Raw genomic sequence first — 27,150 nt, forward strand, 5'->3', positions numbered from 1 at the left:
ATAGAAATAAGATTTTACTGCACAAGGAAATCAAATGGGGGTGAGGTCTTTATGGACTCCTAGAGTGGAAGGTTTCAGTGGATGGTGTCTGGTAGTGGCTGACGCACCTGAAGGACTTATTCTGATTCTGAAACATGTAGTGTGTGCTGTGTGTAGTCGTTCTCCCTGTGTTTTTTTTTTTTTTGTGTGTGCTTTAGATCCCAATAGAAACAAAACAATACACAAAAATACAACCTCCCAACAGAGGTGTAAAGATAATACTTGAGGGTGGAGGCTCCCAAGAAAATATAAAATGTGCGAAGACTGTTTTAGGAGCTTAACCCTCCACACCATAACCTCTTATTTTTTTTTTTTTTATTTTTTTTTAAGGTCTGTATTGTAAACAGTAGGTTATACTCAACAGGTTTTCTTGGTTCTCCTGCTTAAATGGCAACCACAAAACTGTGACCATTATACATGTAAACCAACAATTGCATATGGCTTTTACATAAAACAAACTATTCTGGCTACAAACCTGTTATGCATTTCACGATATGCATACAACCTAAAACAGTAATTTCCTATCTCAACCACAAAGTGATAAGGTTGAACAGCTGCAGTGCAGGAGCTAAATTGCAATTGTCAGTGAGCGATCTGATAAAAAGCAATGTGATGCTGCTCTTGAACTTCCAATGTCAAAAGGCAACTTTTAGTTACAGATCAGCAAGACCAGTTAAAGTGAATCAGTAGTGAAAATAAATATTAAAAACAGATACTTGCCTAAGGAGAAGGAAGGCTCTGGGACCTATAGACCCTTTCTATTCTCCTCATGGTCCCCTCGTTCCACCACAGCCTCCTCTGTTTAAATCTACCACCGCGGGAGGCTTTAGAAGTCTTCGGAAGGACTTGAGCTCCGGAAGACGAGCTGCTCTGTACTGCGCAAGCGCAGTACGGAGTGTTCCATCTTCAGGAGCCAGAGTGCTCTAAAGACTTCCGAAGCCCAGCCAAAGTGGAAGAGCGCAGTCTCCAACCTAATGGGGAAGCGGGGACCAGGAGAGGAATGGGGCGGCTCTATAGGACCCAGAGCCTTCCCTCTCCTTAGGTGAGTATCTTTTTTTTTTTTTTTTTTTTTTTTTTTTTTCCCCCATTTCACTTCAGACTCCCATTAAAAACAAGGGCCTGTCCATAGAGCACACTCAAAGCACCTGCACCACTCACTCCTTCACACTCACTCCGGTACCATAATTTGTCGCCGTCATAGCGGGGGTGGATTCACCTCACCATGCCATTGTTCACTCTGATTGGCTGTAAAGGCTCATAGACACGTACCAACAATCCATCCAACTATCTTCCAAACTTGTCTTTTGGAATATAAGTTGGACGTGTGTACAGCTGACAAACAACCAGATGCCCAACTGATAACAGGTTGTTTGCCAGATCCAACCGGTGGATCAATCTGACCAACTATAAGGCAGGTTGGAATGTGTGTGCAAGTCTTTTGAACAACTTTAATGTTTTTGAATGGGGACATGTTGTGAAGTTTATTTGGCTTGCATGCATAGTATTTAAGTCAGTTGGTTGTTTAGTTGGTTGGTGTGTGTGTGTGTAGTGTACTTGTCAGGTAAACAACTTGTTGTGTCATATTATTCAATACTTGGTGTAATTTGCCTTCTTAAAACAGAAGGCAAATTACACCAAGTTTTGCTTTTTTTTTTTTTTTTTCTTAGGAGGGCTTTTTTGTCTCTTTTATCCCCCTATACATTCCTAGTAATTTGGGTCACCCTGAGCTGCTTGGTTACTCTATATTATTCAATGTAACTGATATTAATGGAATTGGAGGTTATAGATTTGATTAGTGTACCAAGTGCACCGCTCTATTGAGCATGAAAAGCAAACTAATATTGTTCATCATTCACAATATTGCGATAAACCAGATCCAGCACCAAGTACACTGGTAATATGTATAACCTCAGATTCCATTAATTTAATTTGCATTGAATAATATGAATGTCATGCTTGTTTGTCCTAATCAGCCCCTTTCTTCTTTCATTAACCACTTCAGCCTACAGCCCATTTTACCGTAAAGAGAACCCGAGGTGGGTTTCTGCAATCAATATAGGACACAGAGGCACATTCTGCACACTATCATCAGCCTCTGTGTCCTTCTATAACGCTCTCAGGCTCCCCCCATGCTCTACTGCCCCCCCCCCCCCCCTCCCTATCACAACTGCCACGCTATCGACACATAGATTGTTGCTAGCTGGCTGTTTGCATGCAGGCTGCCACTCACTGCCACTCCCCGACTCCTGTAATACATGGATCCCCGCCTGCATCCCTCCCCGCCTCCGTAGCTTCCTGCAATCGGCTTTACGGAGGCGGGGAGGGAAGGGACGCAGGCAGGATCTGTGTATTATAGGAGGCGGGGGAGTGGCGGGGAGTGGCAGCCTGCATGTAAACAGCCAGCTAGCGACAATCTGTGTGTTGCTAGCGTGGCGGTTTTGATAAGGGGGGACACTATATAAAAGGACACAGAGGCTGATGATAGTGTGCAAACTGTGCCTCTGTGTCCTATGATTGCAGAAACCCACCTTGGGTTCTCTTTAAGGCCCATATGCAATTAGCTTTTTCACTTCATTTATCACCTAGGAGATAATTATCTTGTCCTTAAACTACATTTTCTGCATTTTACAATTGAAAAAGTACCCAGAAGTTGGTGAAAAAGTACTAGCAAGTTTTATTCTGAGCATTTTCTTGCTTGCTGGTGCCTCAAGTCATTTTATGATAAGTTGTGAAAATATGACCTAGGAGATAACTCAGAAGAAAAAGTGAATTGCAAATGGGCTTAAAAGTCTTAAAGTGGATCTGAGGTGAACTTTTACTCATTGCATAATTGTGTTCCTTTCCTATTGTTTATAGGGCATTCCTCAAGCCAAATACTTTTTATTTTTGTTTTAATACTCTAATTCCCTATAAACTAAAAAAGCCATGCCCACAGGTTTTCAGAGAGCCTTGGCAGTAGCAAGGGCTCATGGGAGCTGTCTGGGCAGGAGAAGGGGGAGGTGTTACTAGCCATTGATTTCAGAGGCAGAGGGGAGGAGGGAGGAGAGGGGATTAGGCTGCTGGCTCAAGATACAGATAAGCCTGCCTCTGTGTAATGTTTACAAACAACATGGCTGCTGTCATTGTATCACAGGAATAAATAATCATATTCTATTAAAGCGGTTTGCCGCTAGATTTGCTGCGTAAACCATCTAAACTTTAGATAAGATATATAGTTAAGTTACTTGTTATAGTTAGTTTTTCATCTCGGATCCGCTTTAAGTACTCAACTGATCTAGGACTGCCTTCTGCTCTGAACGGGGTGACTGTTATCAAGACTGGTGCAAGGAATAGTGCACCCTGTCACTTTATATGCAACTGTAACAATCGCTGGAGAGGCAGTCGCGGTGAACAGCGCTACCACCGCTGCTACCTCCAGCTCCCTGTCTAGCAGTGTATCCGGGCCTCAGGTGTCTAGCACGCCGAGGACGGAACTGTCAGTTGTACATAGGGTTGCCTTGTCACGTGCGCGTGCACAGACAGGACCTTTATGTGGGGAGGAGGAGCGTCAGCTGACGTCAGAGGAGACGCTCGCCGCTCCTCATTGGTTGATAGGAGGGGGCGTGCCAGGAGGGTCTCCTCTGCTTCATAAGCCTTGCTGTATCACTCACAACTTGTCTGCTGTTGCGAATACTTGGTTTTAGCGCTCAGACCCTTAGATAGTTCCGGGGTGCTTTGATCCGGGAGGAAACCGGGGATTTCACACAAGATAGGAATTGTTTGATAGCCTTAACAAATATTTACTGTGTTATTATTTGTGTATGACTCTGGATCATCCTTCCTGACCATTCTTCTGCTCAGTGATTCTGTACCTTTGCCCATCTGATCTTGCTGCTGATCCTGCCTGTTTATATCTTCCTGTCTCTGCCTTCCGATTTTGTACTGTATCTGTCTGTTGCCAAACCCGATCCGTCTGACCACTCTACTCTCACCAGAGGGCCCTTGACTCTGGTGAGGGGAGCTGTACTGATAGTACCCACCAGCTCCTCTGGTGAGGTATTGTTTACCTATCAGTATTACTGTTGCACCAATCACTCATTGCTATTTGTTGTCACATCAGCTTCTGATATACCAGCATTATTGGTGATTCTGCAGATCGCCATATAATCAGGTATATATCTGGATTATAGGTGATACTACAGATCACCTAATAATCAGAATTCTGATCCTTGCTGACACAAATCGTTACAGCAACATATTAATTCAGGGCAGCTACCACCTCCACTACATGACAAAACACACACTGCCACCTTATCACTGGCGTCAGGATCACCACATAATAAATGCATTAAAACTACTGGGATGTAATTCAAGTTCATAAACTATGCAATTTATGTCCACAACATGAGCTACTGCCATAAATAACTTTTATTCCACATATATAAAACCATCTAGTATAAAACGCTCTTAAAAGGGTAAACCAAGAGAAAAATTAATCAAAGATGAGCCTTTATTTATACAGAGAGAAAGAAACGAAAGTTTTTTTGTTTTTGTTTTTTTTAGAAAAATTAAATCGAGAATTAAAAGAAACCAAAATGAGAAAATTTTAGAGACAAAATGGCTTATAAAAACGGTTATGTCTATAAGTGGACAGAAAAGAGAGGCGGATCTAAACCTAAATTTTGGAATAAACCTAAATCTAATCCAAATCTTACACGTAAATCGGCACTTTTTGAGATTACACAAACAGATGAAAGTGGCACATCTGATGCCTCTTTATCCCATCAATAATCCCCATCACGTAGCTTCCCACACAAATCACGTCAACGTAAACACAAAAGGAAGCAAGATTCACCAGATGATAGGGAACCACAGGGCCGCAGGGTCCCTGAGGCACCGTCTTTTCAACTCCATTAGGGTTTTATACCTTATTCTTTACACAAGGCACCTGAAACACTGAGTGAAAATGCCAAAATAGAGGAAAAAATTATAGAACATTTAGATTTGGGAGCAAGACCGAAGTCAAATACCAATAACTCTCAACCTGTCTCTTTAGAATCAAAACAAAAAGAGAAAGACAAGGCAAAAGCTACACAGAATGGAAGCATGACACTTCTAGTACATCTCTTCACAAAACAGGTCATGTTGGATCAGTTTGTGACCAAAAAGAAATAGCAGATGCAATTCAAGTAATTAACCTGTCTTCCAGACAGCTAACTAAAGATGAGAGTAGTTTGCTGTCAAAGGGACTTCATTTTTGTCCCTCAGATAATTTCGATGCTTTTGAGACGAAAAAAGATTTGCAGCTGTTCACTAGGCGGGTCAACCTGAGAGCACTCCACGCCAAGAAGAATCCAACTCCAAAAGGAGGACCATGTCATTGGAGGAGTTTTTCCAGCAAAGAATTCAGTTTTATGGGCATGCTAATGGACCTGTTTGAAGAAGGGTCAGTGGACGATATTAACACACATGATTCTTGATACAATCTGTAGTCTATTAGAAGAGGAAAATAAAAAGTCCACTGTTGTCCCTTTTAAGAATAGGTCCAGAGCTTTCCCTTCATTGACGTTAAATGCTAATCTAGCTACATGTGTACATATGGTTTCTGCGGAAATTGATACCTTGTTCAAAAGCAAACACCGTAATCTTACTAAAGGTGAATGGCAAGCATTACAATCTCTACGTAATGACAATAATATTACGATCAAGCCATCTGATAAAGGTGGCAATATTGTCATTATGGACACTGATCAATACAAAGAAATGTGCTTAAAAATATAAAAAATAAAGAATGGTATGTCCCTGTTTCACCTCTTTTTCATGTAAATGACCAGATTGCACTGTTTAAAGTAAAATAAATGCTGCTATGCGTAGGGAGAAAAAAGGACATAATCACCGCTTCCCTCGCTCCCTGCCGTCGGCCCCCGTTCGGTTCCCACAGCTGCCGGTACCGGACGACTTTCCTGACCAGGACATGCTGCGCATGCGCAGTAGGTCTTGCAATCTTCCCTTCTGCTGAACGGACTCTCCCCGCCTCCTTCCTTCCCAGCGTGTGCGCTCTACTAATAAAGCTAGAGCGACATGCTAGCTGCAGTTGCACTGGGAGCGGCGATTTGGAGAGAGAGCGGAGGGGGAGTGAGTTGGGATGGACATGGGGAAGTGGGCACTTTGTTATTGATCGTGCCGGTACCGGCAACTGCGGGAACCGAACGGGGGCCGACGGCAGGGAGCGAGGGAAGCGGTGAGTATGTCCTATTTTCTCCTGAAATATATATTTTGATGAGGTTTAATTGATTAAGGATCCGATCAATTAATCTATATGTGGTATTGTTAAATCTGATTGAAATATATTCTCTCATTTGAAAATGTTTGGATTGGAAGGCTTTAGTAGAGTTTTATCAGTGCTACATTTCAACAGAATGTTCTGTTCATTATCTAGGTTAGGCCCGGTTCACATTAGCGGTCGCTGTCCGGAATCGCCGTGCCGGAGCCGGACCGCATGCAGAACGGACGGAACGGACGCACGGCATAGCAATGAAAGCCTATGCGTCCGTTCACATGTGTCCGTTTCGTCCGGACCGCATCCGGACCGGATCCGGACTCCGGCATAAGACCCAACATGCGCTATTTTTTGGTCCGGCTCCTCCGGCAGCCGTATCTGGAGCGGAGCCGGACTGCACCATCCGGCCAATACAAACCAATGAGAACCGGAGAGCGCACAACACACTGGCTAAAAATCCGGATGTTCTACCCCACTTCCTTTGCGTATTGAAGCTGCGATTTTGGATGGGGACACATGGGCAAGCATTTTGGAGTGGAGCAGCAGTGACTTTAAACGTGCTGGAGATGTTGGCAGTATGTCGGAGGTGGAGGTGAGTGCTAAACAGCGGAGGGCCTGATTCCACAGGTCCACCTTCTGCTGACCTCCCAGACCCCAACCTTTTTATTCTATTTCTACTATCTTTTGCCAAACGGATCCGGATCGCATCCTGATGAACACCTGATGCAACCTGACCGGATCCGGATCAGAACCGTACGGTTCCGATCCAGATCCGGTCCGGATCCGGTCAGGTCATCCGGTCCGTTTGGCAGAGAACCGCAAGTGTGAACCGGGCCTTAGGAGAACAGGGATTGAGTGGAGTGAGCCATCACCCATAGTGTAACGAAAGCTATGGTCAAAGCAGCTGTATCTCATTATGTCTCTGGCCACAGCAGAATAAAGGACTGCCGGTACTGGTTTCAACCAGTTTGACCATGTGCTTTGAGATAAATGAAGAGTTAAACTAAAGCAGCTAGATTCAGTAGTCAACGAATGAAAACTATAGCATTATTTGATCAGACCAATCAGAGATAGTATCGTGGTACACTGTGGGACCATCCCATTTTATATATAAATGCTTAGGCGGGAAAGATTCACACACACACACACACACACACACACACACACACACACACACACACACACACACACACACACACACACACACACACACACACACACACACACACACACACACTAGACTTTTTATACATACAGATTACTCAGCAATTTTAATTATTTTGTTTTTATATTTTTGTAACTGTTTTTGATGCAACGAAGAACTGTACCTTATTGACTTTTGAATATTTATAGAAATCAATAATGCTTAAACAACCACATCTTTTAAATGATTCATCGTGGTCTCCAAAGATTTCTGTTTTTAAACAAACAGAAATCCCCCATTTAACATTTCCCTATGCATAGCAGCATTTATTTTACCTTTAAAATAATTGATGAGGCCTACGTTACAGGCCTCATAGATGCAGATACAAGTGAATTCCTGAGGGTTGAATGTCCCAGTTATTACAACCTTTTATTCTTTGCTGATAGTGCATAAAAATGCACAGAAACCACCAGGATGTCCTATTGTTTCTGGCAAGGGCTGCTTAGAAGAAAAATTGAGTAGATACATAGACCGATATCTTACAACATGTGGTTACTTTACCATCCTACTTTAAAGATGCCATGCATTTGTTAAAAATTATTGAAGCTTTGCCGATCCCGGAGCATGCAATTTCGGTAACATTGGATGTGGAGGCTTTGTTTAGCTGTAAGCTTGGTCTAGACTCAAAAGCTTGGTCTAGATGTAATTGCAGTACAGAAGGATTTTAACAGTGGTGCTCGGATGTGGATTCAAGATCACGAATTGCCATGGATCACGACCATTTTTACGCTATCTGCCTCCGGTATTCAACGCCATGGATACATTTTCAATCACTAAAATCCGCTTTGGCAGAACCTGAATGCATACATTTAAACGCATTCACGATTGTGAAAACAGAGCAGAAGCCGTGGTTAGGTCGTAATTAGCAGAAGTAGGCAGAAAAGACTTCCCTGTGCCAATCAGAGGGCCCCAGCCAGGCCCTAGCAACCAAGCATAGGAGGGGAGGCTATGCCTTCCCCTCCTGTATGGAAAGCAGCAGCCATTGAAGCCAACTCCGTCCTTGCTAGACTGTGGCACTGAGAGGATCATTTCCAGACCATTGTTGCTTTAGCAAGAGCGTTCTTTGTCAAAACCCAGCGTTTTTACTCCTAACAGTGCTCTTACACTGTACATTACTTTTATTCAGCTAGCTAGCCAGTGAGTGATTACTGAAGTTAGTCGTAGTCAGTGTACTGGTGATTAGTGTGTTTAGTGCAGGGAGGCAGGTTCAGACTGATTGTACTGCTCACTTGTATTCAGCCCATTAGCCAGTCATACACTTGAGTTACAGACAGTCGCACTGCCAGTGCTGTTCATTCACTAAGTTTCGTGACTGAGATTGTACTGCTCACTGGTATTATTCAGCTCATTTGGCAGTGATTCCCTTCAGTTTATGTGTGTACTGCTCACTGGTATTATTCAGCTCATTAGCCAGTGATTCCCTTCAGTTACAATTTACAAACCGTCCTACTGCCACTGCAGTTCGTTCACCAAGTTTCGTGAGTGACATACTGCTTACTGCTCACTTTTATTCAGCTCATTTGGCAGTGATACACTTCAGTTACATTGTACTCCGCCACTTCTGGGACTGCTCCACGGCCAGGGAGCGGACGCCCAGCTGTACGGGGTTGTGGTGCAGCAGAAAGGGCAGCACAGCCTGGGCCGAGTCAGCCGACGCCGTTATCCCAATATATTAAAATTTCTGGTCTCCGTGTGGTGGTTGAGCAGATGGAACCTGACGTTTTGATGGACATAATGACTGCATCCCAGACCTCTGCTGTGAGCAGCACTCCAAGCAGCAGCAGCCAACGTCCCACGCTTGCTGTGACATCCACCCCAGAAGCCAGTGGTCAGCAGCCTTCCCAGAACGAGAGCGTTCTGTCCCTCAGTCCAGCATCTGGGAACATATTGATGGCTGAAGCTCAGGACATACTGGGGGCTGATATGGAGGAGATTGAGCTTGGGCCAGCATCACAACTCTTATTGGAGGATGTCGAAGAAGAGGGGTCTGTGTCTGAGGATGTTGTGGCGGCAGAGGTGGTGGGGGGGTCAGGAGAAGAGTTTGATGATGATGATGATGATGATGATGTTTGGGACCATCTGTATGTGCCTCAAACCCCGGAAACATGTTGTATCGTGTTTAGGTACTCAAGTCTGCGTTCCCACTGCCCGGGTCCACGGATGCATATAATTTTTTGGGCAGCACTATTACACTGTGGTACTACCCGTGAGTTGCCATAACCCTTCTGTGCTGCCGAACTGACCGGCCGCTTTGTCCTCCTGACTCAGTCGCTTCTAAAGTCTGCGTTCACTCTTCCCGGGTCCACTGACAACTCTGCTGTCATGTCATTGCTATATCGCTGCAAAAAAAATTAAATATAAAAACCTCTCTGGGTCTTTTTGGCGTCAACCACTCATCTTCCTTCAGTGGTACCATCACTGCCAAGTGCCATTGGGACTCACCTTCACCTCTGCGGTTGCTTAAAGTGTATTTCCCGGTTTAAAACCACTTATTACCAATTAATAGCCCCATTTAAAGTGTTGATTTCACTTTAAAATCCATTTTTGCGAAAACAAAATATTTTAGGATTTTTTTTTTGTTGTAGCCCCTTATCACCTTGATAATCCATGGGGATTGTAGCATGTATGGGGGCTTTGCTATTAAAGTTAAAAGAAAATCCGGATCCGGTTGTGGATCCGTCTGTGACTGCATCATTCACGACCAAAAATCTGCGTCGTGGCGTGGACACGTTTCAATACCCGGAACTAATCACGCCGGAGACGGATTTTTTCCGCCAACGCCCGTGGTTGCCAAATTTGTGGATCGGGACATCTGAGCATCACTGGATTTGAACAAGAGGCCCAAACTCTAAAAAAGAGATTTAGAGATAGCGGTTATAAAGAAAAGTGGTTAAGTACAGCATACAAGAGGGCAAAAGAAGCTGATAGACACAGGTTACTTTTTGAGAAAAAGGAGAGAGATGAGCAACGATTTGAGACAATCATTGAGATATTCCAAGCAGAGTAAAAGTATCCAAGCAATTTTGAGAAAACACCGACCTCTTTTGACAGGTGATGCCAGTTTGGGGAGCTTGGTTCCGAGCACTCCAATATTGTCTATAGAAGATCTAATAAAGATCAACTGGTTAGCAGCCATTTTCAACAAACTTGGAAAAGGTGTTGTAGTTACTGGGGGGACACACAGATGTGGAGATTGTAACCAATGTAGATATGTGGGTCAAAAAATCGTCAATCACCATTAACAGCAGAAGCAGAACTATTGAATGCAGACGTTTTGCAAATTGCAATATGAGAGCGGTTATCTATCTTTCTCTAATTGCCATCCGGGACAACATGAGATCTGGTCCCGCCCAGGATCTGGGGAAACCTAACCCCAAGAAGATTAAAAGCCCCCGCCCTCCCTCCAACCTCAGTTCATCTGTGTTTCCGTGTCGGAAACGCCTAAGAAGACAGGCTCCCGTTGTTTGTTTGTTTTCCTTTTGTACTCACCAGTGGGTGAGTCAGTTCTCGGGAGGCAGCGTGGCTTAGGCTGAGCAGGTGGTAACACCGGCTACGGACCTCCGTTCAGGCGGTGTGCGGCCTCTGTGCAGCGTATGGCCGTCACACCGTTTGTCCCCCATCAGATGCCGGCTCTGCAAGGCGCATCCACGCTCTGGCCGGCACCCGGAAGTGACGTCAGCGAGCAGGTGGCCGGAAGGGGGTGGACTCAGGAGACCCAGGAAGTCTTGAAACGTGTTCCTGGCGTCTCCGTCTCACTTGCGATCCTCCGCAGTAGCGTGCAGTGTGTTGGAGGTGCTACTAGGAGGGAGGATGTCACAGCAGAGGGGAAAGCAGCCGCAGCAGCCACAACAGCGAGAGGCTGAGAATGCGGGCTCTGCCGCTAAATCCTCGGTGCAAGTGCAGCCATCTGGGTCGAGTATGGTAAGGCCTCCAGTGGGGGACAGGCTTATTTTTCATACTTTGTTTTATTAATGATGGCTGATCAGGTCTGTTGTCTTCTTCCTCTGTTTTATTTTAGACAAAGACTGATCCTAAAACTGCTGGCCAAGTTAAAACTTATAAGAGATGTGGCTTGTGTAACAGCAAAATAGCATTAGAAGCCCCAAAGAATTTGTGTCAGGCTTGTACTGATGCTATTGTGGCCTCTCATTCATCTAATATCTTAAAGGGTGTAATGGAGGCTGTTAATAGGAATATGCAGGAGACTTTGGAGAAATTTTAAGGAATTATTTGTCCCTCCAGCCCCTGAACCCCTTCAAGTACCCTCTTCTGGTCCTTTGTCTCACCCTTCCACCTTTTTCAGATATTTTAGGCATAGAAGAAGAGGGGGAGGAGGAGGAAGAGGGGGTGTCTGTTTCTCTGGAAGAGGGGGAACAGCCTCAGTCAGAGGGTTCAGACAAGGAGATGGTTAAGGCTCCAAGATTTTTATTCACTCCAGATTAATCTTCTGAGTTACTTAAGGCGGTGTACACCACAGAACAAATTGAGGAACCAGTTCCTGAGTTAACCCCTCAGGATCAGGTTTATTCTGGTCTTGGTCAATCTAAGGGTAGGGTGTTCCCTATCCATAAGACCCTCCAGGATATTATCACCTCTCAGTGGCAAAATCCTGAGACCTCTATTCATTCCTAAATCAGCGAAGAGGAAGTACCCTTTTGAGCAGTCGAATATTGAAAGATGGACAAAATGCCCGAAATTAGATGCGTCCCTGTCCAAATATTCGAAAGACTCTGATTTGTCCTTTGAGGACACAGGAGTCTTAAAGGATGTAATGGATAAATAAGTTGATGCCCTCCTTAAGAAGGCATGGGAATCAGCTGCGTTTGGATTCATCCCAGGTATTTCAGCCACTTGTATCGCACGAAATCTTAGAAATTTGTTCAAATAAATTATCCATCCAAATTCTAAGGGGGTTCCGCTCAAGGACTACGTAGCTTCTCTGCCGGTTGTCTTGAGAGCAGTCGCTTTTTTAGCAGACTCCGTTACCGAGCTCATTCGGGTTTCCGCATGTACGACCGCTCTTGTTAATTCGGCTAGAAGAGCAGTGTGGTTGAAAACCTGGGAGGGAGACCAGACCTCAAAGAATAGGTTATGTTCAATTCGATTCGAGGGTAACCTCTTATTTGGCTCTGGTCTAGATGATGTTTTGTCTCTCTCAGCAGAGAAAGGCAAACAGTTCCCAAACAAAAGGAAAGAGCTTTAAGGGAAAGAAACCTTTTGTTCCTAATAAGCAAACTTCTGATCAGGTGAAAAATAAGTGTGCAGAGGAAGTGGTCCTTTCCTAAGGGAAGGGGTAGAGGGGGATTCACTCTCGGTAAGACTGAACCCCCAAAACCAATAAATGACTTTTTACCGGTGGGGTGAGACTGATTTATTTTCTTTCAGAATGGGAAAGACTAAATCCCGACCCTTTTGTTTTGAGAATTATAAAGCAGGGCTATTGCCTTCAGTTTTCAAGTCGTCCCCCCCTCTCAGGAGGTTTGTGAATCCCTTTCCAAAGGACCCAGAGAAGGCCAGGGACCTGGAAATGGAGATTCAGAAACTGTTGGAAAAGAGTAATTTTGCCAGTTCCCCAGGAAGAAGTATTCCAGGGATATTATTCCCACGTTTTTTTGGTGAAGAAAACCAACGCGGAATTCAGATTTATTCTGAATCTGAAGTCTCTCAATCTGTTTTTGATTTACAGGAAGTTCAGGATGGAAAGCATCTTTTCAGTAAGAGCCCTATTACAAGGCAAAGAGTTTTTTGTCTCAATAGATCTCCGAGATGCCTATCTGCACATTCCCATTTTTCCAAGTCATCAAAAATGTTTAAGGTTCGCGATCAAAGTACAATCTCACACTCGTCATTTTCAGTTTCAGGCTCTCCCTTTCGGGATAGCATCTGCCCCCCGAATCTTTACAAAAGTGTTAGCAGAAGTTATGAAGGAATTGAGAGTCCAGGGGATTTCGATTTTCCCGTATCTGGACGACCTAATTTTCGCAGAGTCGAGAGACTTGGTGTTGTGTCACAGAGACATTGTGATCAAGACATTAACACAGGTGGGATGGATAATGATAAACTACGAGAAGTCGAACCTCACTCCTGTCCAGGAGATTACTTTCCTAGGATACAGGATAAATTCCATAGACAGGAAAATTTGCCTTCAGAAAAGATTGTAAAGATTCAATCCGAGGTGAACAGCTTACTCTCTCAGGAGGTATGCTCACTTCGGCAGATCATGAAAGTGCTAGGTCTGTTTTCATCCTCAATTCCGGCAGTCACTTGGGCACAATCCCCATGGCAGGGAACTTCAAACCCTACTCTTGGTCAATTGGGACAAATCCCAGGGGTCTCTAGATCTCCCAATCTCCATACCAGGGACAGTCAGGGACAGTTTGACCTGGTAGTTAAATTACCAGAATTTAAGCAGCGGGAGAGTTTGGAGACAGTGCGATCCAATAAAGATCTTTATGGATGCAAGTTCCTGGGGTTGGGGGGCAACAGCAGTAGGTCATCATGCTCAGGGGGATTGGCCATGTTCAATAAGGAGGAAGTCGTCCAATTTCAGGGAATTGCTGGCGGTTCAGAAAGCACTTCTATTTTTTCAGTCTCTAATTCAAGGAAATCATGTTTTGATTTTTTCGGACAACGTCACCACGGTAGCGTATCTTTCGAAGCAGGGAGGCACAAGATCCAGGGATCTGATGCTTCTTTCATCTGAGATTTTCAGTTGGATAGAACCTCGAGTTCTATCCTTATCGGCGATCCATATAAAAGTAGTCCTAAATATAGAGGCAGACTTTTTGAGCCGCCAGCAGGTCAGTCAAGCAGAGTGGGAACTACATCTGGAGGTGTTCCAGATGATAACAGAGAGGTTCAGTGTCCCGGAAATAGATCTCTTTGCTTCCCCAACAAACGCAAAAGTAAAACAATTTTTCTCCCTACACAAAGGCCAAGGGTCTCTGGGGTTGGATGCCCTGAGTTTACCCTGGGAATTAGATCTGGGCTACGCCTTCCCCCCCCCCCCCCCCCCCCCCCAATAACTCTACTTACTCAAGTACTAGTAAGGCTTTTGTAACGATTGTGGAATTGTATTCGCGGTCAGCGCACCAGATGTGTGCTGACGCGGCGGATTTCCTCCACAAGCGTATATTTGAGGACACCCAGGCTAGGTGCTATGCACCCGCAGAGGGCAATTCCCTCCGGCAGATGGCGCTGTGGAGTGCAGGCGAACACAGTCGCTGCACAGCCACAGATGCCAGACGGGAATTGTACAGATCCAGAACAAGGTACGATCAGGCAGGGCTGGATAGCCCACAGGAAACAGAGCAAAGGTACAGAACCAATGTGTGTCCACCAAACTAGTCGCCACCCAGCGACGGTGAACACACAACGGCGGAAACGAAGTGGGAATGCAATCGCAAGAATGGCGATTGCCGACAGAGACACAAGACTGAGCAAAACAGGGCACAAGGGTAGCAAAGGCACAGCAAATAATACAATGAGGAGATACGGAAAATAACAAACTCTAGCTAACCGCGAACACCGCATTCATTCGCAACAGTGCACGCGGTTATGCGCGGTCTCCACGTGATAAGCACAATAGAGACAAGCACGCCTACCTAACCATTAACAGACAACCATGAAACAGAGGACGCGAGCGCTTGCTTAACGGTTACCTCACCGAGCCTCCAGCAAGCGTAGCAGACAAAACAGGCACACGAAACCAGGGACAAGCGAGAGATAGGATCCACAGCACTAGCGAAAAGTGGCTAGCGCGATCCAGGTACAGAGTAGCAGAACAGAAGGATCCACAGCGCTAGCGAAAAGTGGCTAGCGCGATCCCAGGAGACAGAACAGAAGGATCCCCAGCGCTAGCGAAAAGTGGCTAGCGCGATCCCAGAAGACAGAACAGAAGGATCCCCAGCGCTAGCGAAAAGTGGCTAGCGCGATCCCAGAAGACAGAACAGAAGAGATAGCTGGTAGCAACCGCTGCACCAGCTATACTCCAAGAACAGAGATCAGAACCATTTTCTGTCGACCACCGTTGGAACAGGACAATGGCAACAGAACATACAAACAGATAATACAACCTGACTGGGCTAGAAGGGGAGCCTGAAGCAACCCCCAGGAATTAACTATAGTAGATAGCAACGGCTGACACTCCAGCAGTGTCCATCAGGAACAGACCATGGAAAGGAAATGACCAGCCAAGCCTTCTGGGAAACATAAAGCTCTTACAGTGCCAGTCATCAAAGAAGGCAGGTAGGTATAACGAATGTATGCAAATTCCCCAGCAAGAGAACAGACCAGAACTTGCAATGGAAAGACAAGTCTCTGTTCCAGAGTCCTGCAGCATGCAAACCTAAACAATGGTCAAAAGGCTGCCTGCCTGCGCAGGCAGCTGAGCGGATTCTCACAGCTTTGAAAGGAATCGGGGAGGCTGATTCTCATAGCGCCTCTGGCTGAAGAGGCCATGGTATGCAACATTGTTAAGATCGGCAGTGAGCCCGCCTTTTCTCCTGCCAGTCCGGCCAGATTTACTGATTCAGGGGCCTCTAGTTCATCCCAGGCCCCAGTTATTCAAACTGGCCACATGGATCCTGAAAGGGTAATCTTGAGAAACAAGGGCCTTCCTGAAAATGTTATTGAGACCCTTCTGAAGTGTATCGTAAGGTATGGAAGGTGTATTCAACATGGTGTTTTTCTCGTTCCAGGAATCAGTCTGACTAGTTCGGTGTTAGAATTTTTACAAGAGGGGTTTGATATGAAACTAGCACCCAGTACTCTAAAGGTACAATGTTCAGCATTATCTATCCTTCTAGACAGACACTTGGTACAGGAGGATTTGGTTAAGAGTTTCTTTAAAGGGACACTTAAGCCAGGAATAAAAAAAATCAGTTTTTCTCTCCTGGGGCTTCTACCAGCCCCCTCCAGGCGTCCGGTGCCCTCGCAGTCCCTCACGGAGCCTCCGGTCCCCTGCCACCAGCTAGTTTTGTTTTCACTGACAGGCCTGACAAGTCTGGCCATGCATATTTTTCTTCGTGTTCCCGTCCGCAATAGCGTCTTGCCAGAGGCGGATCTGGAGGCGTGCACATAGGGCACCTGCTATAGGCGCCCTTGTTATTCACCTCCAAAGGGGCGCATAATTAAAAACATCCCTGAGTAGCTGCACTGCAGCCGAGTGACACACAGACAGGCAGGCAGGAGCCAGCGTTGCTAGAGGCTGAGAATCGGGGCTAATATGTAATACAGCCGGCAGCGCCCCGACTGTTTCCATGGCTGCGGTCTGTGACTGCAGAGATACACACGCTTGTAGTAGCCTGCATGCATGAGGATCACATGGGGCTGAGCAGCCAGTGAGAGAGAGGATTGTAACTCACTCCTCTCTCACTGGCTGCCCGGCCCCATGTGATCCTGGCCAGGCAGGAGTGCGACTGTATCTCCAACACGTGTAGTGCCAGTGCGATGTGTCAGAAGGAGCATGGGAAAGAACGTTGCTGCTCCTAAAGGTACTGGGCAGGGTGAGACTACTAGAGCAAAGATGGGTGCTGAGGAGACATGTGCAAAGTAAGAAAGAGGCAAGTTACTACCTGTCTCCAGTGCCAGCAGCCCAGCTTTGCTTCTTGCACACACAGGACACAGCCTGCGTCAGACTGTGCCTGTGTACTGATGCAGCTTACAGCTATGGATGGACGGAATGTTCAGCGTAGAGTAGGAGTCACCTGACCTCCCCTAGTGACCTGATGCACTAGCATCCACATTACTGTGATAATTGGTGGGCAGGCAGTGCTTCTTTCGATTTACTCCCTAGCTCTCATCTGCAGCTTTGCTAATGCTGGGAATACACGTTGCGTTTTTGCCTTCGTTTTAGCCTTCGATTCGTTCGGTAAACGAATCGAGTGTTGAAAACGTATGTGAAAATAGTCATAATCTCATTATAGTTTCGATTAATAGACCCCAAAAACGAACGACTAGTGATCGAACATGTTTGATCTTATCTCTCTTTATCCATCTAATCGAGCCATTGGTAGGCTTGATGGCTGTTCAGATCGATTATATATTCGTTTATGCTAGTCCGTCCCTGTAAAAAGGGATTTTCGTTTCGTTTCTTTGCAGCCTTCGATCATTGGAAAAACGAAACCATCAGAATCGAAAAAAAAAACGAAACCGTGGGTGGTGATATTAACCGTATGATCGATTATTTCGGGATCGAAAAGGACAAAAGGCACAATCGAAACGAAGGTTTAAACGAAGGCAAAAACGAACCGTGTATTCCCAGCAGACTGGCTCAGGTAGGAGGGACAGTCTGCAGACAACAACCAGACACACTGTGTAAGCTGCTCATCCCCCCTTCCTTCCACTATTCACTCTCTCACTGACCTGACCTCTGCACTAGGGTCTGCTCTTCACTCTAGCCTGCATTTTTCTATCAATAACCCTTTCACTGCTGGTCCTAACTTCTTGAGCTCTCTGCATCCTCATTTACTAAAGTATAGTTGCTGTTTATCATTTTCTGTTAAGAAGGTCTTAAGGTTGCCATACATCAGGTGACTTGGCGGCCAATGACCATCTGATTTGATTATTATAGTCGAATCAGATGAAAATTGGTGACACCAAGTGCATGTCCGATCGATCATGCAACCAATTTCAGGCTAAAATTGGCTGCATGTATAAGATGGATATACTGCAAGATGTAGGAGTCAGTAGGACCGACTTTCACGATCAGGTGCATGATGGAAACGGCGAGCAATATTGGGACAAGTGTGTTGAAACTTCCCCCCCCCCCCCCCCCCCCCCAGTATATAAATGTACATGGATGTGTGCATTTATACATTACCTGTCCTGTGTCGCTGTGCCTGTCCATTTCCTGAATCTGCCACTCTTCCATTAGTTCTATAGCACGCTGGCGTGAGTGTGACGTCATGTGCTGGCGCCGTGTATACTGCTAATGGAGGAACCAGGGCCGGGCCGAGGCAGAGGCGAGAGAGGCTCCAGCCTCAGGGCTCAGTATAGGAGGGGGCGCAAAACTCACTCAGCTAATATTCCCCTATTGAGTATGAAGCATAGAGAAATAAGAAAAGGGGATACATGGCAATGACTGCAAGCCAGATAACTAGAGATTAAGGTGTTGGGAGGATTAGGGGCCCTGGGGCGCCTTTTCGTCTAATAGCAATCAGTGTGTGACGGCTGGAGTGGGAGGGATGGAGGGGCGCACTTTGGTGTCTCAGCCTTGGGTGCTGAAGGACCTTGTTCCAGCTCTGGGAGGAACGTCCGATTCAGGATACGGACAGGCACACACCGCTTCTGCAGCACTTTATAGAGCACCTAGGCATGCCACTGAATGTCCTCCGAGGAGCTCACAATCTAATCCTACCATAGTCATAGTCTAATGTCCTACCCAGTGGCGGACATACGGCCGTGCAGGCCGTGCCGCCGCACGAGGGCCCCTGAAGTTCCGCTGCTTCAGGGGCCCATAAGTATTGCAGGGTTTTTTTATTTTACCTTTTTATTTTTTTTAACCTGGGGAGCCCCGACTCCTGTCCTCCCCCCTCACCTCGGCCCCCCCCCCATCCCCTCATGTGTCGGGAGAGCGGAAAGTACAGGAAGTCTCCGGCCGGGGCTGCGCAGCTGCCGCTTGGTCTCCGATATGTCTCCAACTTGGAGACATATCGGAGACCAAGCAGCAGCTGCCTCTAGCATCTGCTGCCTGCAGCCCCGGCCGGAGACTTCCTGTATTTTCTGCTCTCCCGCCGGCCGCCGCGCATACCGGGAGGGGGGCTCCGAGGTGAGTGAGGGAGGATAGGAGTCGGGCCCCCCACCCGGATAGCTACCCACCCGGCTACCTTACCCACCGACCCGGCTACCTTACCCACCCGGCTACCTAACCACCCTGCCGGCTACCTACCCACCCACCCGGATACCTACACACCCACCCGGCTACCTAACCACCCACCCGGCTACCTAACCACCCGGCTACCTACCTACCCACCCGGCTACCTAACCACCCACCCGGCTACCTACCCCGCTACCTAACCACCCACCCGGCTACCTACCCGGCTACCTACCCACCCACCCGGCTACCTACCCACCCACCCGGCTACCTACACACCCACCCGGCTACCTACCTACCCACCGGCTACCTAACCACCCACCCGGCTACCTACCTACCCGGCTACCTAACCACCCACCCGGCTACCTAACCACCCACCCGGCTACCTACCTACCCACCCGGCTACCTAACCACCCACCCGGCTACCTTACCCACCCGGCTACCTACCCCGCTACCTACCCCGCTACCTAACCACCCACCCGGCTACCTACCCGGCTACCTAACCACCCTGCCGACTACCTACCCACCCGGCTACCTACCCACCCGGATACCTACACACCCACCCGGCTACCTACCCACCCACCCGGCTACCTAACCACCCACCTGGCTACCTACCTGGCTACCTAACCACCCTGCCGGCTACCTACCCACCCACCCACCCGGATACCTACACACCCACCCGGCTACCTACCTACCCACCCGGCTACCTAACCACCCACCCGGCTACCTACCTACCCACCCGGCTACCTAACCACCCACCCGGCTACCTACCCGGCTACCTAACCACCCTGCCGGCTACCTACCCACCCGGCTACCTACCCACCCGGCTACCTACCTACCCACCGACTACCTAACCACCCACCCGGCTACCTACCTACCCACCGGCTACCTAACCACCCACCCGGCTACCTACCCACCCACCCGGCTACCTACCTACCCACCCGGCTACCTAACCACCCACCCGGCTACCTTACCCACCCGCCTACCTACCCGGCTACCTAACCACCCTGCCGGTTACCTACCCACCCACCCGGCTACCTACCCGGCTACCTACCCCGCTACCTAACCACCCACCTGGCTACCTACCTGGCTACCTAACCACCCTGCCGGCTACCTAACCACCCTGCCGGCTACCTACCCACCCACCCGGCTACCTAACCACCCACCCGGCTACCTAACCACCCACCCGGCTACCTAACCACCCACCCGGCTACCTAACCACCCACCCGGCTACCTACTCACCCACCTGGCTACCTAACCACCCACCCGGCTACCTACCCGGCTACCTAACCACCCACCCGGCTACCTACCCCGCTACCTAACCACCCACCTGGCTACCTACCTGGCTACCTAACCACCCTGCCGGCTACCTACCCACCCACCCGGCTACCTAGCTACCCACCTGGCTACCTACCTACCCACCCGGCTACCTACCCACCCGGATACCTACACACCCACCTGGCTACCTAACCACCCACCCGGCTACCTAACCACCCACCCGGCTACCTACTCACCCACCCGGCTACCCAACCACCCACCCGGCTACCCAACCACCCACCCGGCTACCCAACCACCCACCCGGCTACCTACCCACCCGGCTACCTAACCACCCACCCGGCTACCTACCCGGCTACCTACCCACCCACCCGGCTACCTACCCACCCACCCGGCTACCTACCTACCCACCTGGCTACCTACCTAAAGACCCACCAGGCTACCAACCCACCCAGCTACCTAACCACCCACCTACCCACCCACCAGGCTACCTACCCACCCGCCTACCCAGCCATCCACCAGGCTACCCACCCACCCGGCTACACAGCCACCCACCAGGCTACTTACCCACCCGGCTAAGGGCTACCTACCTACCCACCCGGCTGCCTACCTACCTACCCACCAGGCTACCTATCCACCCAACCACCCATGGGAGCTGCGGCCGGATGGAGGCTGGGACAGGAGGTCTGCTGCTGCAGGTGAGTAAATGGTTTTTTTTATTATTTATTTTAGCAGGTGTATGTTCTGGGCAGGTCTGCCACATGATTGTGTGTATGTTCTGGGCAGGTCCTGCCACATGATTGCATGTATGTTCTGGGCAAATTTGCTACATGATTGCATGTGTTTTCTGGGCAAATCTGCCGACACGATTGCACGTATTTTCTGGGCAAATCTGCCGACATCATTGCACGTATTTTCTGGGCAAATCTGCCGACATCATTGCACGTATTTTCTGGGCAAATCTGCCGACATCATTGCACGTATTTTCTGGGCATATCTGCCGACATCATTGCACGTATTTTCTGGGCATATCTGCCGACATCATTGCACGTATTTTCTGGGCATATCTGCCGACATCATTGCACGTATTTTCTGGGCATATCTGCCGACATCATTGCACGTATTTTCTGGGCATATCTGCCGACATCATTGCACGTATTTTCTGGGCATATCTGCCGACATCATTGCACGTATTTTCTGGGCATATCTGCCGACATCATTGCACGTATTTTCTGGGCATATCTGCCGACATCATTGCACGTATTTTCTGGGCATATCTGCCGACATCATTGCACGTATTTTCTGGGCATATCTGCCGACATCATTGCACGTATTTTCTGGGCATATCTGCCGACATCATTGCACGTATTTTCTGGGCATATCTGCCGACATCATTGCACGTATTTTCTGGGCATATCTGCCGACATCATTGCACGTATTTTCTGGGCATATCTGCCGACATCATTGCACGTATTTTCTGGGCATATCTGCCGACATCATTGCACGTATTTTCTGGGCATATCTGCCGACATCATTGCACGTATTTTCTGGGCATATCTGCCGACATCATTGCACGTATTTTCTGGGCATATCTGCCGACATCATTGCACGTATTTTCTAGGCATATCTGCCGACATCATTGCACGTATTTTCTGGGCATATCTGCCGACATCATTGCACGTATTTTCTGGGCATATCTGCCGACATGATTGCACGTATTTTCTGGGCATATCTGCCGACATGATTGAATGTATTTTCTGGGCATATCTGCCGACATGATTGAATGTATTTTCTGGGCATATCTGCCGACATGATTGAATGTATTTTCTGGGCAAATCTGCTCACATTATGTGTATTTTCTTGAGAAAACCTGCACAATTATGTGAATTTTCTGGGGAAAGGGTCACCAAAACTTGGGCCCACTGTCTTTTGCGTTGCACTTTTCAAGGGAACCTGAGGTGAGAATAATGTTGAGGCTGCCATATTTCTCTCCTTTTAAGCAATACCAGTTGCCTGGTTGCCGTTCTGGTCCTCTGCCTCTAATTCTTTCAACCATAGACCCTGAACAAGCATGCAGCAGGTCAGGGGTTTCTGACAATATTGTCAGAACTGAGAAGATTAAGCTGCATGCTTGTTGCTGGTGTAATTCAGTTTATTACTGCAGCCAAATAGATCAGCAGGGCCGCCAGGCAACTAGTATTGTTTAAAAGGTAATAAATATGGCAGCCTCCATATCACTCTCACCCCGGGATCACTTTAAATTACAGTTAGCTCCGCCCTTATCCGGTCATTGCCACGCCCATTTTTGCCGCGGCGCGCTTAGCGCACCGCAGATTATAGCCACGCCCATTTTGTGCCGCGGCGCACAGGGGGGCCCACAATTGACATTTTGCACAGGGGCCCACTGCTGCCTGTGTCCGCCACTGGTCCTACCATATTATTATGTATTTATACAGCACTGACATCTCCTGCAGCACTTTACAGAGTACATAGTCATGTCACTCACTGTCCTCAGAGGAGCTCACAATCTAATCCTACCATAGCCAGGAGTCTAATGTCCTACCATAATATTATTATGTATTTATATAGCACTGACATCTTCTGCAGCACTGTTCAGAGTACATAGTCATGTCACTGACTGTCTTCAGAGGATCTCACAATCTAATCCTACCATAGTCCTAGTCTAATGTCCAATCATATTATTATTAGTATGTAGTCATATAGCTCTAACATCTTCTGCAGCACTGTACAGAGTACATAGTCATGCCAATAACTGTCCTTAGATGAGCACTTTTCAAATGTGGGGTGCACATATAACTACCTTATACTGATATCTAGAAGCACGAGTCTTCTTAATTCTATTGTCTGTGGAACATATCTACTTAAATTATGTATATAGGGGACACTGCTACTGAAATATCTTGATGCACCTGGCTATTTAATTTCTTATCTTGAGGCACCTGGCTGCTTTTATTATGGGGGAATGAGACTTTTTGGGGGTGGGGCTGGGGATGGGGGGGCGCAATTTAAGTGTTTGCCATAGGCGCTATTTTACCCAGATACGCCACTGCGTCTTGCACCTGTGCAGGACGTTATTGAGGACTGGAACAGGAAGAAGGATACATGTGGCCAGGCCTGCGCAGGCACAGAAAGTCCACCAACTCCCTGTCAGGGCCTGTCAGCAAAAATGAAACTAGCTGTCGGCGTGGGACCGGAGGCTCCGTGAGGGACTGCGAGGACACAGGACAGCTGCAGTGGGCTGGTAGAAGCCACGGGCAAGTAAAACTGATTTTTTTATTTCTGACTTAAGTGTCCCTTTAAGGCTTTACAAAGATCTACACCAGTTAGACAGAGGATTTTCCCGCAGTGGGATTTATCCCTCGTCCTTAATGGCCTCATAACGAGCCCTTTCGAGCCAATCGAGGATATTGACATTAAAGGGAAGGTCCAAGCAAAAAAAAAAAATGAGTTTCACTTACCTGGGGCTTCTACCAGCCCCATGCAGCCATCCTGTGCCCTCGTAGTCACTCACTGCTGCTCCAGTCCCCCGCTGGCAGCTTTCTGACCTCGGAGGTCAGGGCCGAATTGCGTACATTTTTACACATTCCCGCTAGTGCAGGAACATTAACACATACATTTTTACGCGTTAGTGGTGCAACACGTAAATTTTTGTTCCTGCACTAGCTGGAATGCGTAAAAATGTATGCAATGTGGCCCTGACCTCCGAGGTCAGAAAGCTGCCAGCGGGGGACTGGAGCAGCAGTAAGTGACTACGAGGGCACAGGATGGCTACATGGGGCTGGTAGAAGCCCCAGGTAAGTGAAACTCATTTTTTTTTTTTGCTTGGACCTTCCCTTTAAGTTTCTAACTCTCAAAATAGCCTTTCTAATCGGTTACGTCCACTAGACATTTAAGTGATCTACAGGCGTTGTCTATTAAGGACCCTTTCCTTATTATATGCCCTGATAGTGTCAGACTAAGAATGGACCCGGCCTATTTACCTAAAGTTGCATCGGAGTTTCATAGATCTCAAGAGATTATTCTTCCTTCCTTTTGTTCCAATCCCTCGGGGAAAAAGGAGGAGAATTTCCATTGTTTATATGTTAGGAGATCCCTTTTGGTGTATCTAAAAAGATCAAGGGAGTTCCGTAAGTCTAGTAGCTTACTAGTCTTATTTTCTGGAAAGAATAGAGGCCTTCAGGCATCGAGACAAACGATTGCCAGATTGGTAAAACAGACTATTTCGTTGACATATGAAAATAGTAACTGTGCAGTACCAGCTAATATTAAGGCCCGTTCTACTCGATCATTATCCACATCGTGGGCAGAGAGAGCAGGAGCCACCATTCAGCAAATATGCCAAGCTGCAACATGGTCAAGTGTATCGACTTTCATCAAACATTACAGAGTGGATGTGCTGTCTCAATAAGATCAGTCGTTTGGCAGAAAGGTGCTGCAGGCGGTGGTCCCTCCCTAGGTGAGTCTTTAAATTTTTTAAAGACTTAAGGTAGCCATACACTGGTCGATTTGCCATCAGATTCGACCAACAGACAGATCCCTATCTGATCAGAGAGGGATCGTATGGCTACCTTTACTGCAAACAGATTGTTAACCGATTTCAGCCTGAAACCGTTCACAATCGGTGGTGCTGCCGCCGCTTCCCCCCCATCCCGCATACATTACCTGCTCCGCCGGCGCGACTCCCGGATCTCCGCTCTTCTTCTCCGCTCTGGTCTGGTCTGGCCTCCGGCATGCTTCCCTTCTTCCTGTCTGGGGGAAGTTTAAACAGTAGAGCGCCCTCTACTGTTTAAACTTCTTGCCGGGACAGGAAGAAGGGAAGCATGCCGGAGACCAGACCAGAGCGGAGAATGAAGAGCGGAGACCCGGGAGTCGCGCCGGCGGAGCAGGTAATGTATTGCAGCTCTATTGCGTTGGTCGTCGGGCACTCAAACGACGATAGCGATGCGCTCTTTACCCGCGGGCGATCGACTGTTATTTTCCGCACGGCGCGATCGACGGGATCGGACGGAATGGATCGAAATTTGGCGTGTAGCACGAACGATTGGCAGCAGATTTGATCCCAGTGATCGAATCTGCTGTCGAAACGGCGGCAAATCGGGCCAGTGTATGGCCAGCTTTACTTGTCTATCTCTCATGTTGTCCCGGATGGCAATTAGAGAAAGACTCCTATTAGACCTACCGGTAATGGAGTTTCTGATTGGCATCCGGGACAACGGCTATAACCCTTCCCTTTCCTATCTGGCACCTTTCTTTTCAGATTTAATACCACAGGATTTATGGAAGCCGCGGCTTGGTGTTTTTTCCTTCCTTCATCTTGGTGTTTTGTATACGGTTACTTTCAGACGCACTGAGGTTGGAGGGAGGGCGGGGGCTATTAATCTTCTTGGGGTTATGTTTCCCCAGATCCTGGGCGGGACCAGATCTCATGTTGTCCCGGATGCCAATCAGAAACTCCATTACCGGTAGGTCTAATAGGAGTCTTTTGTGTAAATGTGGAGCTTTTTACGTCGGGATGACGAGTAGACAGTTTAAACCAGACATGTCAAACTCCAGCCCGTGGGCCAAATCTGGCCCTCAGAGCCATTAAATTTGGCCCTCAAGTGGTTTCCCCACTTTGCATTATGTTTGGCCCGCTCTAGACCACTAGGGAAGTTATATGGGAGGTGAAGCCCTAGAACACCAGGGAAGCCATATGGGGGAGGTAGGGGAAAAGCCATAAACACCAGGGAACAGTATAGGGGAGGGGGGCCTCTAGACATCAGGGAACTGTATAGGGAAAGGATTATCTCTAGACACCAAGGAACTGTATGGCAGTTGGAGGGTGGCCATCAGACACCTGGTAACTTTATAATGGAGGGAAGCGGCCAGTAGACATTGAGGTTGGCCTGCGATTAGGTCCCAGTGTACAATTTCGGCCCACTTTTGTATTTGAGTTTGACACCCCTGGTTTAAACAGAGAATATACAACCATATATATGGATTTCAATCTGGAAATTTAAAATCGGCGGTTGCTCGACATTTATTTTTGAAACCTGGGAAGGAGTTCACTAAGTTTTGCTTCTATGTGATTGACAGAGTACACCCACATATCAGGGGTGGCGATATTGAAAAAAGATTGCTGCAAATTGAGACAAGGTGGATAATAGACCTATGTACCATGCAACCCCCTGGTCTTAATGACCATGTTTCATATGCTGCATTTTTTAAATGATTGAAGTTGGTTAGGTGTGTAGGTATTGATGTGCATTCCCATGGTCACTGGCGGTGGGCAGTGATGTACTTTCCCATATCGCTGGGCAGTGTGGGTTGGTGAACCTTTCCGCTTGCTTTTTGAATATGATATATCAAACTACTAAGATAAGTTGTGGTGTTAGAGGGTTGGTTCACCTTCCCATTACTGCTCGGCGCTTTTGGGTGAATGTGGTATATGCATTTATGTAGATTGCTTGAGATATACTTTACCACACTGTTTTTTGACCATTGAATGCTATTATAATTAAGGGGTCGCTTGGCTAGATAAAAATCATTTTGCTAACT

At 47.4% G+C, this 27,150-nt stretch overlaps 1 protein-coding gene across 1 annotated transcript in view; it reads left to right on the plus strand.

The window, feature by feature from the left end:
* Positions 1 to 27,150, plus strand: part of OVCH1 (ovochymase 1) — a 237,084-nt gene that overhangs the window by 98,954 nt on the left and 110,980 nt on the right. The gene's annotated exons all lie outside the window — the stretch shown is intronic.

The sequence above is a fragment of the Hyperolius riggenbachi genome, chromosome 3 (assembly GCF_040937935.1).
Source record: "Hyperolius riggenbachi isolate aHypRig1 chromosome 3, aHypRig1.pri, whole genome shotgun sequence".
NCBI classification, from domain to species: Eukaryota; Metazoa; Chordata; class Amphibia; order Anura; family Hyperoliidae; genus Hyperolius; species Hyperolius riggenbachi.